We start from the raw sequence: 13,511 nt of genomic DNA, 5'->3' as shown, positions 1-13,511 counted from the left end.
CAAATGAACCCAGGCCCGCCATTGCTCACTGGTCTCTATGAAAGCCCCAAGAAAATTTCGCCCAATCGAAATTGTGACTGAGCCATAGCTGCAACCATCAAAGCCATTTCCGGCCACAACGATTTTCGATTCTCAGTCCTGACACTGCTCTCTCGCTTACGAGCTTCTCTAGCACACGATCCATTCCTGCATTCTCTCCTATTCTCTTGTTTGGTGAGTTCAAATACTAAATTTGCGCTCCTTTAATTTGAAGTTTGATTTGTTAATTCCGATTTGTCATGCATGTTGAAAATGTGTGCTTCTTCGATTTAAAGTTCAATATGTTAATTGGTGATTTGAAGTTCAATTCCTGCTCTGCTTCAACTCACTCTCCATCTTCCGCTCCACACTCAAGAAAAGAGGTACATTGGCTTTTTTGTTTAACACTCACTCTACACTCAGAATAATCCTGTGTCTGCCAATTACTTTTGTCCTATTGGTAATATGCTGGAATTTAATTTGTCAGTTATTAACACATGGCAATGCATATGATTATTCATTACTCATTTCATTGGCTTTTTCTTAGGCTTCTGTGTTCAAGGACGTAAGATAAGTGATGTAGGGAAAATAGATATTTGAAGGTTTCAATGAAGAGGTATCTGATGATTTGTGTATTTGATGAGCTTTTATATTAATTTGCTATGGAGATTCTATAACCATTTTGATTATTTTCTACCTGTTTTTAGGGTCTGACTCTTTTAGGCCAGTTTTATGTGAACATGGTTGTCTTGGCAGTGGCACCAAATATAATCAGAACTTTGAATGTTGATTAAAAAAGGATGTGTTAGGCTTGTATTTTCAACATTTGAATTATAAGACACTAACTTGACTTGATCTGTGTACATGAGTTCAAATCTATTATTAGCTTATTTGTAAGTTCTAATCAGAAGTTACTTGTAGACTTTAAAAGTTCTAAACAACAACGTAACACTTTAAAATCTTTTGATTTTTCCTTTCATTTCGAAACATATTGTGGTGTGAGATGCCTTTCTTAAGGTGTATGCTAATGCTAGTTTAACCATTCAAAATGCTAGCTATATCCATGATCAAGTCCTAGAAGCACTATCTGTGGCAGATGAATGAAGTGAGGTATGTTCTTTAGTGTTTAGACAAAGCTTAGTTTTGCTTAGCAACCAACCGTATATTGATTTGCATTTCTAGTCATGCCTTTGACAGAATTTATATGCACTGAGAGCAACTAACATCTCACTAACCTATCTGGTCTCTCTATTTGAAAAAGTAAGAAATGAGAACACAATGCATACATTTTCTTGAGGAATTACCGTTAGCGGCTTTGGAATTTCTCTTTGACCCTCTCTGTCTATGTTTTCCTTACCTCAATTGTTGAAATTTCATACTGATTAGTTTGGGCGCATTTTACTATTTAATTGGTGGCATCCATGTTTCTAATGTTTTTTATTTCTTAATTTTCCCCAATTTTTGTATCAAGTGGCTTAGCAAGATTACTTTGCCAAATTACATTTCACAATTGGAAACAAGATAAGAAATCATCAATGACTAAAGATGTCAGGACAAGAAAATAGAAATTGGAATGGTTATAGTTTACACATCAGGTAAAGATTACTGAGGTAATGCTAAGTCTTCTAATGATTTTGGTTTGAGAAATCTATAAACCATCATGTAGTTTCTTGTTATTTATATTCAGTTACATTGTTATTACAATGAAAACATGGTAGTGTGCAAAAGGTCTCTCTTTTTTAGTTTATATTTGTAAGCAATACGATCTTTCTGTCCCTTATCTAATAGTTGTGTTCTAACCATTGCAAATATGTGATGTATTATCATCTCAGTAATAGTATTCTTAGTTGGATATGCCTAAGTTTGCATACTAATTAAGTTTCCATGTGTTTCAGTGATGGGGAAAATCATAGGCCAGATATGAGTCATGCAGTCAATGTGCAGAAAGAAAGGGGAATTGACTTGCAACTTTTTCTGGAGAAAAACTAATGGGTGGATACTAGTTGCAATGTCAGTACTCGGTATTAGGTAAATGATTAAACAGTAGTGACATAAAAAGTTTTACAATTCAGGTTAATCTCAAACAGTTATGATTTATCGTAAAAGTAGCTATTAATAGTGAAGTATGTATTTATTTGGCATAATCAAATGACTCTTGTTTCAAATGTCGGCATGGTTTCTTTTACTCAGATCATGGTACTCCTATGTTTCCGCTTTTGGCATTGTCTCAAGTCTTTTTATTTGTTAGTTTGAATTTTTACTAATCCCTATTTCATACTTCCAAAGCTAGATTTTCGTCTCATATCCCTATTCCATTGAATGTTCTTAGTGAATTCTCAATTCTATAATAAAATAATGCTTGTAGTTATGAGATGGCCTCCAATAATTGTATTTATTTTTCCTTTATCACATGACAGGTTTCTTACTTAGGAAGATTTGAAGGTAATTACAAGTTTCTGTTTAATTTATTGGGCTAACTAAGATGAACAGTTCCAATGCTATGAATATTTTCTGGGGGTTTGGTATTTGGCAATGACATTTGTATATTTGTAAAGAATGATTTTAGTGAACCTGTACATTTAAATCCTCCTCTAGAATTTGAGTAGCCTAAAATAAGTTTGGAAATCTGACAACTAATTTTTTATCTGCCCTTTTCATACCTACCAACTAAAAAGTAAAAAAAGAAACTAGAGCATGATTTTATTTCCACTTGTACTTGATGAGAATTTCATGTCAACACAGTTAATGGATTGAGTGAACAATTTAGTTAGAAGCTAACTGACAATGATAGAGTGGGTCACTTGAGTGAATAATACTAACTTTATTAATGAACTTAGTAGTTCACTAAGTAATCCAAATCCATGCATAAATAAATATATAAACAGTTGAATTTAATAGCCTTGTATGTCTTGTTCATAAATCGTGTGCTTGACTAGAAAGGCTCTACCCTGTTTCAGGACTAGATTGGTAGTTGTTGCCACTCAGAAATTTGTTGTCAGAGTTTCTGGAGATGCACTTCATTTTGTTTTCCTGTAATTATTTGTTCTGTTGTGACTTTCTAATTTCCATATTAGGAGCAAGACCTATTTCTGGACTGCATTGAAGTTACTTCCTTTTTGGGTGATGACAGAGAAAATACAGGAAAATATAATGCAGTGAAATGTTTTCTTATTCTGAGAATTTGTCACTCTTTCTATCTTACTAGGTTATTTATAATTTGATTTGTGGAATAAGGTGCCTTTATTGTTGAAGGACAACATTTTTTTGTTTCAGTTGGAATTGTTGAATCAGTTGCTCAGAGTTTGTACATTTATTTTGTTTGTTTAGTCGATTGTTATGGTAAATTAGGTCTGCAAGTTTGCTTTGCGAGATATTAGGACTATGGTTCTTCTTTATCCTACATGTTTTGATATATATATATATATATATATTCAATTTATCTATGAATTAGCTAGGAATTAATTAGAAAATAATTTTAAATTACTATAGATATAGAATAATTTTAGCTGTAGATTAATTACAAAATTACTATGAAAATAACCTAGTAACATAGCTAGGAACCATAGTTGTTAATACCGGCGTAGCGGAGCGGAGCGACCGACCCCGACCCCAAAAGTGGGATAACGGATAGCGGGATGATTGGTATTCTAATGTTTTTTTATATATGTTAAATAATTAATAAAATAATAATAATAATAATAATAATAATAATAATAATAATAATAATAAGTTTCTTAATACTAAATTACTAATCAGAATCTTCATCATTTTCAAGATCTAAGTCATTATGTTCTTGAAATCCATCGCTCTCACTAGCATTAAAATTGTACTCTTTTTCACCCTTATCTCCATTCTCTTCTTCCACTTCCACCACTTTTTTTCCTTTTTCATTTGTAGGTGCAGGTGCAGCTGCTGCCTTGTTTATCTGTGTTTGACTCCTTGTGTTTTGTAAAGGTTCACCAGCACCAGTTACCTAAGCAACATCTAACCAATTCAAATCATCATCATCATCAAAAACCAAATCATTATCAGCTTCTTCTCCTTCCAATTCTCCCAATAACCACTCATTGCTATAATCAATATCATTTAAAGTAATAGGATCAATCACATCATGACACTCAAAGCGATCTAGAAGAGCTTGGTTATACTTAACATAAACCAAGTCTTGAAGCTTTTGGTGCTCAAGCCTACTTCTCTTCTTTGAGTGAATCTATAATAATTTAAAAAACATGAATGTTAGTTACTTACATGCTCAAAGGTACTCCAATTAGCTCACATCCCGATGAGCTACAAGTCAAATTTAGAACTTTAATGACAATGGTTTGCAAGTGTGGTGTTTTCTCTCCATACAATTTCTATCACTCAGCTGTAAAATGCAATTCATATGCATTAGCATTTACACAAATTATTAATTAATCATCCAAATTTATAAGTGAATTTTCCCACTTACTAGGAGATATTTCAGTCCTTGCTTTCATTGTTACAGTCATACCAAACCTTTCTCCAGCCCTTTTATACACTAGCAATTGTTTGTGAACTTCAACTACAAAATCATCATCTTCACTAAGCCTATCAATACATATGTAGAGGTCATCCACCATTTCATTATCATTGTCAATGTTTGGATTGGTGTAAAAGAACTTTGGATTTAGATAATAACCGACTGCATGCAAAGGGTGGTGAAGTTGGCAATCTCATCTTTTATCAATGATTGCAAGGATGTCCTTATACTTCCCTTCATTGTTTTGCCTCTTTGGCCCTATCTATTGCTTCATAAATGAAACCCATTGCAGGTTTTTTTTCATTATCTACCAACCTCAACACACTTACAAGAGGCCCCATAGCCTTTAAAGTGTAGACAACATCATTCCAAAATGATGGCATAAGAACAACATATGTTGCTTTCTTCCCCTTGGGCTCTTTAGCTGCCTTAGACTTCAACCATTCATCCAAAGTAAACATCCTTCTAAGATTGGCCTTTTGCTTATGCAATCTTTGCAAAGTTAAGAAAGTGGTAGCAAATCTTGTAACTCCGTGTCTCACCAATTCAGTTTTTTGTGTGAATTTCCTCATGATGTTCAAAGCAAATGTATGGTTGTAAATGTAGCCTACAAGCTTGATGCCTCTTTGTATAACCCTTTTTACTTTTGGGATCTTTCCAATATCTTCTAGCATCAAGTCAAAACAATGTGTAGCACATGGAGTCCAAAATATTTTTGGTCTCGTGACTTGTAAAATTTTACCTAAATGAGTAGTGTAACAATTAAAATTTATAACTATAAAATAAAAAACTTCATTAAGCATGATTGAATTCTCACCCGCCAACACATAATTACTTCCATTGTCTGTCACCACTTGAATAACATTCTTTTCTCCAATCTCCTCAACAAAGCTATCTAAAAGCTCAAAGATCTTCTGACTAGTCTTCATGTATTCAGAAGCATCCACACTCTTCACAAACTGTGTTCCCAATGAACAATTTACCAAAAAGTTAATCAAAGTTCTATTCTTCCTATTTGTTCAATCATCTGACATAATTAAACATCCATATTTGATTCGCTCCTCCTCATGACCCCTCAATAAGCCCTTCGTGTATTCCAACTCTTTTTTAAGGAGTGGAACTCTCAATTCATGATAGCTTGGAGGCTTTAAATGAGGACCATAGGTTCCAATCGCCTGAATCATCAACTTGAAACTTTTTTATTTAGCAACATTGAATGCTATTCCATTCCTAGAAAAGAAACGAGCAATGTACTGAACTGCCCTGTCTCTTGATGCCTTGTTATAAGATTCATTTACACTTATTTGTCTCATGGTTTTTCCCAATTTGATACTTTCTTCAGGTTCTTTGGAGAACAAAAAATCAAGAGGACCTTTTTTTATTTGTGGTCCTCTTCTTGGAAGCAGTTGAGGAGGCTTCATTTGATGTTGCTGGAGACCTTTTTCCACTTTTAAGTCTTGCAATCTCTTAGATCCCATCTTCATCTTCGTCGTCTTCTTCTTGCGTTGCCTCCATGTATGTTGCAGTTTCAGCTATTTTCTTCTCATAAGCATAAATCATTTCTAATTTAACATCCTCTGGTACTTTCTTACAAGAACCCACATCTCCTTTTATTTGAAGTTGATGTCTTCTTGCTCTAGAAATTCCTTCGGTAGACGTTTGGTGACAAAAATCACATGTCACACTCTTCTTGTTATTTTTATACTTTAAGCTATTCCATTTCCAAAAGACATCTATCTTATCACCCGTAGGCTTGAACATTCCAGTTGAAGACCCTTCTAAATTGGTATTCTTTTGTTGATCAGAGGATGCAATGGTGCAGGAGTACGCAGAAGTGCAGAACCAAAGTCAGAACAGAACGGAGGAACAAAATAGAACAGGTGTCGCAGGTGTAGGAGTAAGCAGAAGTGCAGAACATTGGAGCAGAGCAACAACGACAGCGCTAGGAACAGACAGTGGCCGGAAGGCAGAGCAGCAACGGCGCCGGAACGGACGGTGGATGGAACGCAGAGCAGCAACAACAGTGCTAGGGTTTTCGCAATGTTTTCCAGCGCAACAATGGAGCCCCGATAAATCATGAAACAATAGGTTTTAGAAGACAAACCAAAAATCGAAAATACCCTCACTTACCCTCATTAAGTGAGGGTATTTTTGAAATTTCCACTGCTTCGACGTAGCGGCACAAAAAACCGCTCCGCCACGCTTCGCTGCAATAGCGGCTGCTCCAGCCACGACCCGAAACCGAGCCGCTACACACGTGTCCGTCGCGGATGGGTGCCTCTCCGCTCCGCCGCTATAGTGGCCGTTATTCACAACATAGCTAGGGACAAAGAAAATTGAACAATATATTACTACAAATTAACTAGAGAATAACTACAATTTTTTTAAATTAGCTACAAATTAACTAGGATTATTTTTGCTTGTTAATTAGCTACTTGTTTCATGCTACTAATAATACTATAGCAATTTTGTAGCTAATTCTTTTTACTAGAGATTAGCTACACATTAGCTACTGTATTTTGTAGCTAATTTCTAAAATTCTTGAAATGTATTTATGTTGTATTAATTTATATTTATATCTATTTGTTGCATGACTATCCATATTGAGACAAATCTATTTGAGTGATTTTTTTAATCATTGTTTTTATGTCAAGAAACTCTTACACATCTAATTTAATGTATACAACTTTTATATAATGATGTTTAAATTTTTTTATTCCAAAACATTCTTTATTTTTTTTAATTTGAAAGCATGAAAAATTATATTTATAAACAAATATATATTTTACTTATGTTTGGTTAATCCATATTTATACCAATATGTTGCATAATAACTATACCGGGACAAATCTATTTGGATGATTAATATTTTTTAAAACCATTGGTTCTTTTGTATGTCAAGAGACTATGAGATATTTATATTTAAATTTAATCTATATAACTTTTATATGAATTATGTTTATAATTTTTTTTGTATCAAAACATTTTTCATTTCTTTAATTTAAAAATATAAAAAAATATTGTGAACCATTATATATTTTATTTATGTTGAGTTAATCCATATTTATATGCATATGTCGCACGCGTAACTATATTACAGCAAATACATTAGGATGCATTTTTTCAATAATCATTCTTCTTATGTTAAGAGACTCTTATATTTTTATATTTACATTTAAGGATAAAATATATTTGAGATTCTTGTAAAATTTGAAAAGTATTAATTTCATTCCATAAAATTTGTTGTATTAATTTAATCCCTATAAAAATAAAATATAATTTTGTTGATCCTTAGTGGTAATTTCATTAGATGATCATCTAAAGTGATTAACAAACTTATACATATAATTTTATTACAAATAAATTAAACAATTTGTGGCTGTTAAAATCCTCAAAAATGAATTGAACAATTTTTAGTGGCTAAACATTCCCAAAAATTGTAAGTTTTCGTCACTTCTTGGGTCATTTTCTAGAACTCTCTTATGAGATTTGGGGAAAAGATTAATCAACAGTGGATTTAGGTGTCTCCTAAGTGTGTTTGAGAAAATAGAGAGAGAAAGTAATTAAGTTCATTAGTCACATCAAGGAATCGTCTAATGGAGTTTCCACTGAGTACCAACAAAAATATGTTTTATTTTTATAGAAACCAAATTAATACGACAAATTTTATAAGAATAAAATTAATATTTTTCAAATTTTATAGAGACTCTAAACATATTTTACCTTAAATTTAATATATACAATTTTTATAGGATGATGTTTAAAATTCTTTTATATCAAAATATCCTTTATTTTTTTAATTTGAAAGTATAAAATTTTTATTTGTAAACTATTATATATTCTATTTATGTTATTGTTAGTTGTCTTATAGGACTAACTTTTGTATAGAAAACATTTTCCAAAACTTGTATAATTTCCCCAATTTATAGTTATTTTGTAGGGATTTGTAAATAAATCTTGTTTTATTGTTATAGCTGTCTCTAGAGTATCTCCCATGTGATTTAATGATAAAATTTGCACAATTTCAAGTCAAAAGAGGCTAAAATCTTGAAGTGCTAAAAAGAGCAGTCACGCTAAGCGGACCCTGTGGGCTCAGCGAGCATCCACCGCTAAGGGCAACTTCAGCACGCTTAGCGTGACAAGGGAATCCGACAGAGCATAAATTATCAAGGTCGTGCGCTAAGCACGAGATCCGCTCGCTCAGCGCGATGGTTGTCTTTAGCCAGGCTTAGCGCACGACTGACGCCAAGCCCAAATCCACTAACTCGCGCTAAGCGCGAGGGTGGCGCTAAGCGCAACGTCGCAGATTCAGAGCCTATTTAAAGTCTATCTTGTACAGAATTAGGGTACACAATTTTTAGCAAGCAATACAGAATTCAAGAGCAAGTACACCACAATGCAAATTTCGAGATAGAAGTTCTGGAGGCAGCAAGAGGAGCAGCTTTGCAGAGAAGCCTAGGATTCTTCAATTAGAGAGAGATTAGTGAGCTGTAGAGTGATTGTGAGGTGTTGAGAAGAGGAGGAGGGATCCCCCTTCTTGTGTAAGGAACAATTATTTTATACTCTCAATCTCATTTGTGTTAGGGTTTTCTGTAATGACTGGATAAACACCCTTGTTAGGGATTTCTAAGGAACAACTGATGTAATTACTTTAATATCTAATTAATTGTGTTTTATGTGTTCAATGCTTCTTCAATGCTTAATTTCTGCATGCTTTTGGTCTGATCACCCATTTATGTGTACAGTGAGGTGACTTTAGCATTGGGAAATGTACTATTGCCCTAGAACTTGATAGAAGCAGGAATGAATAACCACATTACCAGGGTTGAATTGTTGGGATTTTGGTTTTCTGAATATGTTGTTACAATAATGCTATTTAAGTTAAGCCTAGTCTTACAAGAGGGATCTGCGGATGAAGCTTAGGTTAAATTAGTCTAAACTTACGAGGGATCGAGGTTTAGTATTTTAGGCTACAACATAGAACACAAAAGCATGATTGATTAGAAAAATATCCTCACATGCATCAGCTTGTTTGTTAGAAAGACCCAACGCTTTTTACCTATTGCGGTCAACTTTTACTTACTCGAATCTATTGTTTTTACCATAGAAGTAGTTTATTTTTGTTTTAACCATCTATTATCAATGTTATTTCAACAATGTCTTACTTCTGAATAAAACTCTGTCTAATAAGCAAGTTCCCTGAGTTCGATACTCGGATCACTCCGTTTTAATTTTAAATACTTGACGACCCGGTGCACTTTTTGGTGTTTCATTTCCCTTTATTTTTTTAATTTGAAAGTATAAAATTTTTATTTGTAAACTATTATATATTCTATTTATGTTATGTTAATCCATATTGATATTCATTTGTAGTTGCACAATATCCATACAGGATCATATCCATTGGGGTTTTTTTTATTTATAATTATTGGCGTTTTATGTCAAGAGACCCTTTGATTTTTATATTTAATTTTAGTACACACAACTTTTTATATAAATAATGTTTAACCTTATTTTTATATCAAAAAATCATTTATTTTATTTTTTTTAATTTGAAAGTATAAAAATATATATTTTAAACATTTACTTCTATATGTTCTATTTATGTTGCACCAATCCATATTTTATTCATCTGTAGCACTAGTAACCATATGCTATAGTCAATCCATTAGGGTGATTTTTTTCTTTTATAATCATTGGTTTTTAATGTCAAGAGATTTTTAGATATTTATATTAAAATTAATGTATAAAAATTTTATAAGAATGATGTATATATTTTTTTTATGAAAACATCCTTCATTTTTTTAATTTGGAATTATAAAAATTATATTTTATAAATTATTATATATTCTATTTATGTTGTGTTAGTTCATATCTATAATCATTTGTCACATGAGTATCCATAATGAGGAAAATCCATTTGAGTAATATATATTATATTTATATCACACTAATTGATATTTGTATCCATGCATTAGGCAGGTAATCATATTAGAACTAATCGATTTGGGTAACAATTACTTTTTATAATCATAGATGCATGTTTGGAAGTCAAGATAGTATTTCATTATATCCACATATGATAAAAAAAAGTATCCTAAAGAATTTGTCGTCTAAAAAACTCATAAGCCCATAAAGTATTTTTTTTATATAAAAATAGTAGTTATAAGACAATTATATCCAAATACACTCCTTTCATTAACCCAAAATTTTAGATGTTCTCATAAAAAATATGGAAACTTTGTAACATATATAATATTAACTTCGTGAGTTTTTGTTTCCAAACATATAAATTGGGATATTTAATCTTGACAAAAAGAAAAAAGTCAAATAAAAAAATGGCATACTCTTTGGCAAACATCTATGCCTATTTTTATAGCTAAATGAAAAATAAAATTCAAATAAAAACTCTTAGATACTTTGTTTATCTTGTGTACCACACTGGTTAAAACACTAGTATATATTATATGAAAAGATAGATATGTAGTTTCATTAAAAATGATATGTTTTGTTATATTCAATAACATAACTTTAATAATCTTGAAAAGATATATTATGTTTTTTTTTATTCAATTTACTCTTATATTATCATCCATCATTTAATTTATTAAAAAAAATACATAACATAAATATCTATAAAGATAGGCATGACAATGGGACAATTTGTAGTAACATTGTCCCATGTTTGTAAAAGACAAAATAGGTTCAAGTTTAAAAGAGATGAACTTATATTATTTTAACTCAACCCCATCCCGATAGAGTATTATTAGATTTGGGTAAACCTACAAGGAACCTGCTATATATTTCTTTATATAATTTTAATTTAGTTACATATTTTTTTAAATCTTAATTTAATTTTATATTTTGTCTCTCAAAGAAAATACTATAGCTCAATCGTGTTATGTCTATGGTTGATCAAATATCATTTAATATTAAAGCTTAAATATATTTTTGTTCTTACTATTATACTAACATTTAGTTTTATCCCCTTTATAATTTGAGTTTTTGTCCATGTTTCTTATTTTGTCAAAGAAAAAAATGTTTTAAATCTATTATCATAGATCCATTACATGTTTATGAAGTAGGGAGCTAAAAATTCATTCAATGTAAGCTTATAAAAGTAATACATACAAAACTAATAACTAACATGATAATATTTTTTAATCAAACGTCTCACATATTATTTTTAATAAAAAAAAGAATTAGGAAACCAAAATTAACTTCAATTTAATTATAAAATAACATAGAAAAAATATTTTACGAGTATATAATTATTTTTTTAGGCTTCTTTTAGTCGTAGGTCCTATACTGTGGCATCTTCAGACAGGCTAACCCTGGTTGATAATGATCCATACGAAGACCTTTCCATTTGTATTAGAAATAGAAATAGATGTCAAATAAGAAAAATGATTTTTGTTTATACTGGTACAAATACAAATATAGAAACTCATGTGCATGGACCAAAAACTCAATCCAATTAAAAAAGAGAAGTGATATATGTACAACAATTTATACAACATTATATTTTGTTATATTTCAAATTCAAATTTATTTTTCTTTTCTCTCTTTCTCTCTTAGTTGTACAAGTATAATTTCTCATTAAAAATCCAATTAAAATTATGTGGGTGATGCTTCATACTTCATACGAAGACCTTCCAAGTTGTATCAGAAATGGATCACGTGATGGGACCATCCCTATCCTATTATCTGATCTAGAATTAGCATTTATGAAAACAGAAATACATAAATGATGCAATTGTAATAAATAATTTTTAACGAAATGCAATTGCTAAATCTACTTTATATACCATAGTTTTTTCTTATCAGTAGAAATGGAAGATAAGCACTAAAAAGTCTATAATAACTCGTGTATTTTGCTCAATCAATTGAATTACACTCCTTGATATATTAGAGTTTTTTTCTTATGAGACAAGGAAGAAATCACATAATCAAGTTTGTTTTTCCCACAAAGTGTCAAATTTCCAACTTAATTAGAATTTATCTAGTAGAATGGAAAATATTCTAAAAATGAATTGACTTTTACTTTTTCTCATTGATATTCATTGTGATCACTTTTAGGATGGTCCACCATGAATCAATTTTAAGAGCCGTTAAATTAATCTCGGCATACAGTTTTACTATAGACCCTCCACACCATAGTTATACCTTCTTTACTCAATCTCCATCTCGATCTACAACCCTGTTGTTAAGTCAAAAGACATTTATGTCTTAAAGACGAATGAGGAATCCTAATTATTTTGATAAGATCCAAATAAACACAAATGATAAAAGTTGTGTCTAATATGCTATCAGATCATAATTTGTATTTGTACGTCTGAAGTTTCATACGATGCATTCATAAGACGATCTTATATAACATTTAAGTAGTGAACTTAAGACCTTTATTTAATACTCTCTGTCTAAGATTCTTTCATGCCAAAAAATTCTCCTAGGATCTGTCAAAGTCCTATGAAGAATAAATGAAGTCCACAGTTTGGAAGACGCTGACCCTCATCAAAAGGTGCATTTTATTGTTATAGACCTGCAATGATGAAAAAAGTGACTTCCCTAATGAAGTACAAAGCACACTAGCCCCTTCATCATGAACTTTGCATGAAGAAAGCATTAAATGCTTCAATGGACTCAAGACTTCAAACGAAGAACAAAGTGAAGAATCCAATCATTGTGAGACAACAAATACTTGGAGATAAAGGCTATATATAGAATAAGCTTTGAAGAAGCATGACATGAATCATCTACGTGAGTTATTCTTTCATTCTTTCTTGTAAAGTTTTCTATAAATTATTGTAAAGATCCTAAGCTCTCAAAATCCCTTATACTTGAGAGAAAAAATTAAAAGTGTTGAGTGATATATCCGTCTATAAGACAATCACATATTTAGTCAATGCGCAATCTTCCAACAAATCATGTTGATTTTTTAGAGCCAATAGTGGCTTGGTAAGACAAAGAATATTGTGTTAAAGTCAAGCTT

At 31.4% G+C, this 13,511-nt stretch overlaps 1 long non-coding RNA gene across 9 annotated transcripts; it reads left to right on the top strand.

Moving 5' to 3' along the window:
* Window positions 1-3,413, top strand: LOC114370414. 9 transcript variants are annotated; one of them, XR_003657833.1, is made up of 7 exons: window positions 1-213; window positions 315-401; window positions 566-634; window positions 1,074-1,128; window positions 1,490-1,628; window positions 1,914-2,046; window positions 2,436-3,413. It is a non-coding gene; the product is annotated as an uncharacterized LOC114370414 (long non-coding RNA). The 9 variants fall into 9 exon arrangements; XR_003657832.1 differs by lacking the exon at window positions 1,490-1,628 and having other exon boundaries at window positions 2,436-2,460; window positions 3,093-3,389; XR_003657830.1 differs by lacking the exon at window positions 1,490-1,628 and having other exon boundaries at window positions 2,436-2,460; window positions 2,976-3,389.
* The last annotated feature ends 10,098 nt before the right edge of the window (window positions 3,414-13,511 follow it).

Source organism: Glycine soja, chromosome 10, assembly GCF_004193775.1.
Source record: "Glycine soja cultivar W05 chromosome 10, ASM419377v2, whole genome shotgun sequence".
In the NCBI taxonomy this organism is placed as follows: domain Eukaryota; kingdom Viridiplantae; phylum Streptophyta; class Magnoliopsida; order Fabales; family Fabaceae; genus Glycine; species Glycine soja.
This window is presented reverse-complemented; position numbering and strand designations above follow the sequence as displayed.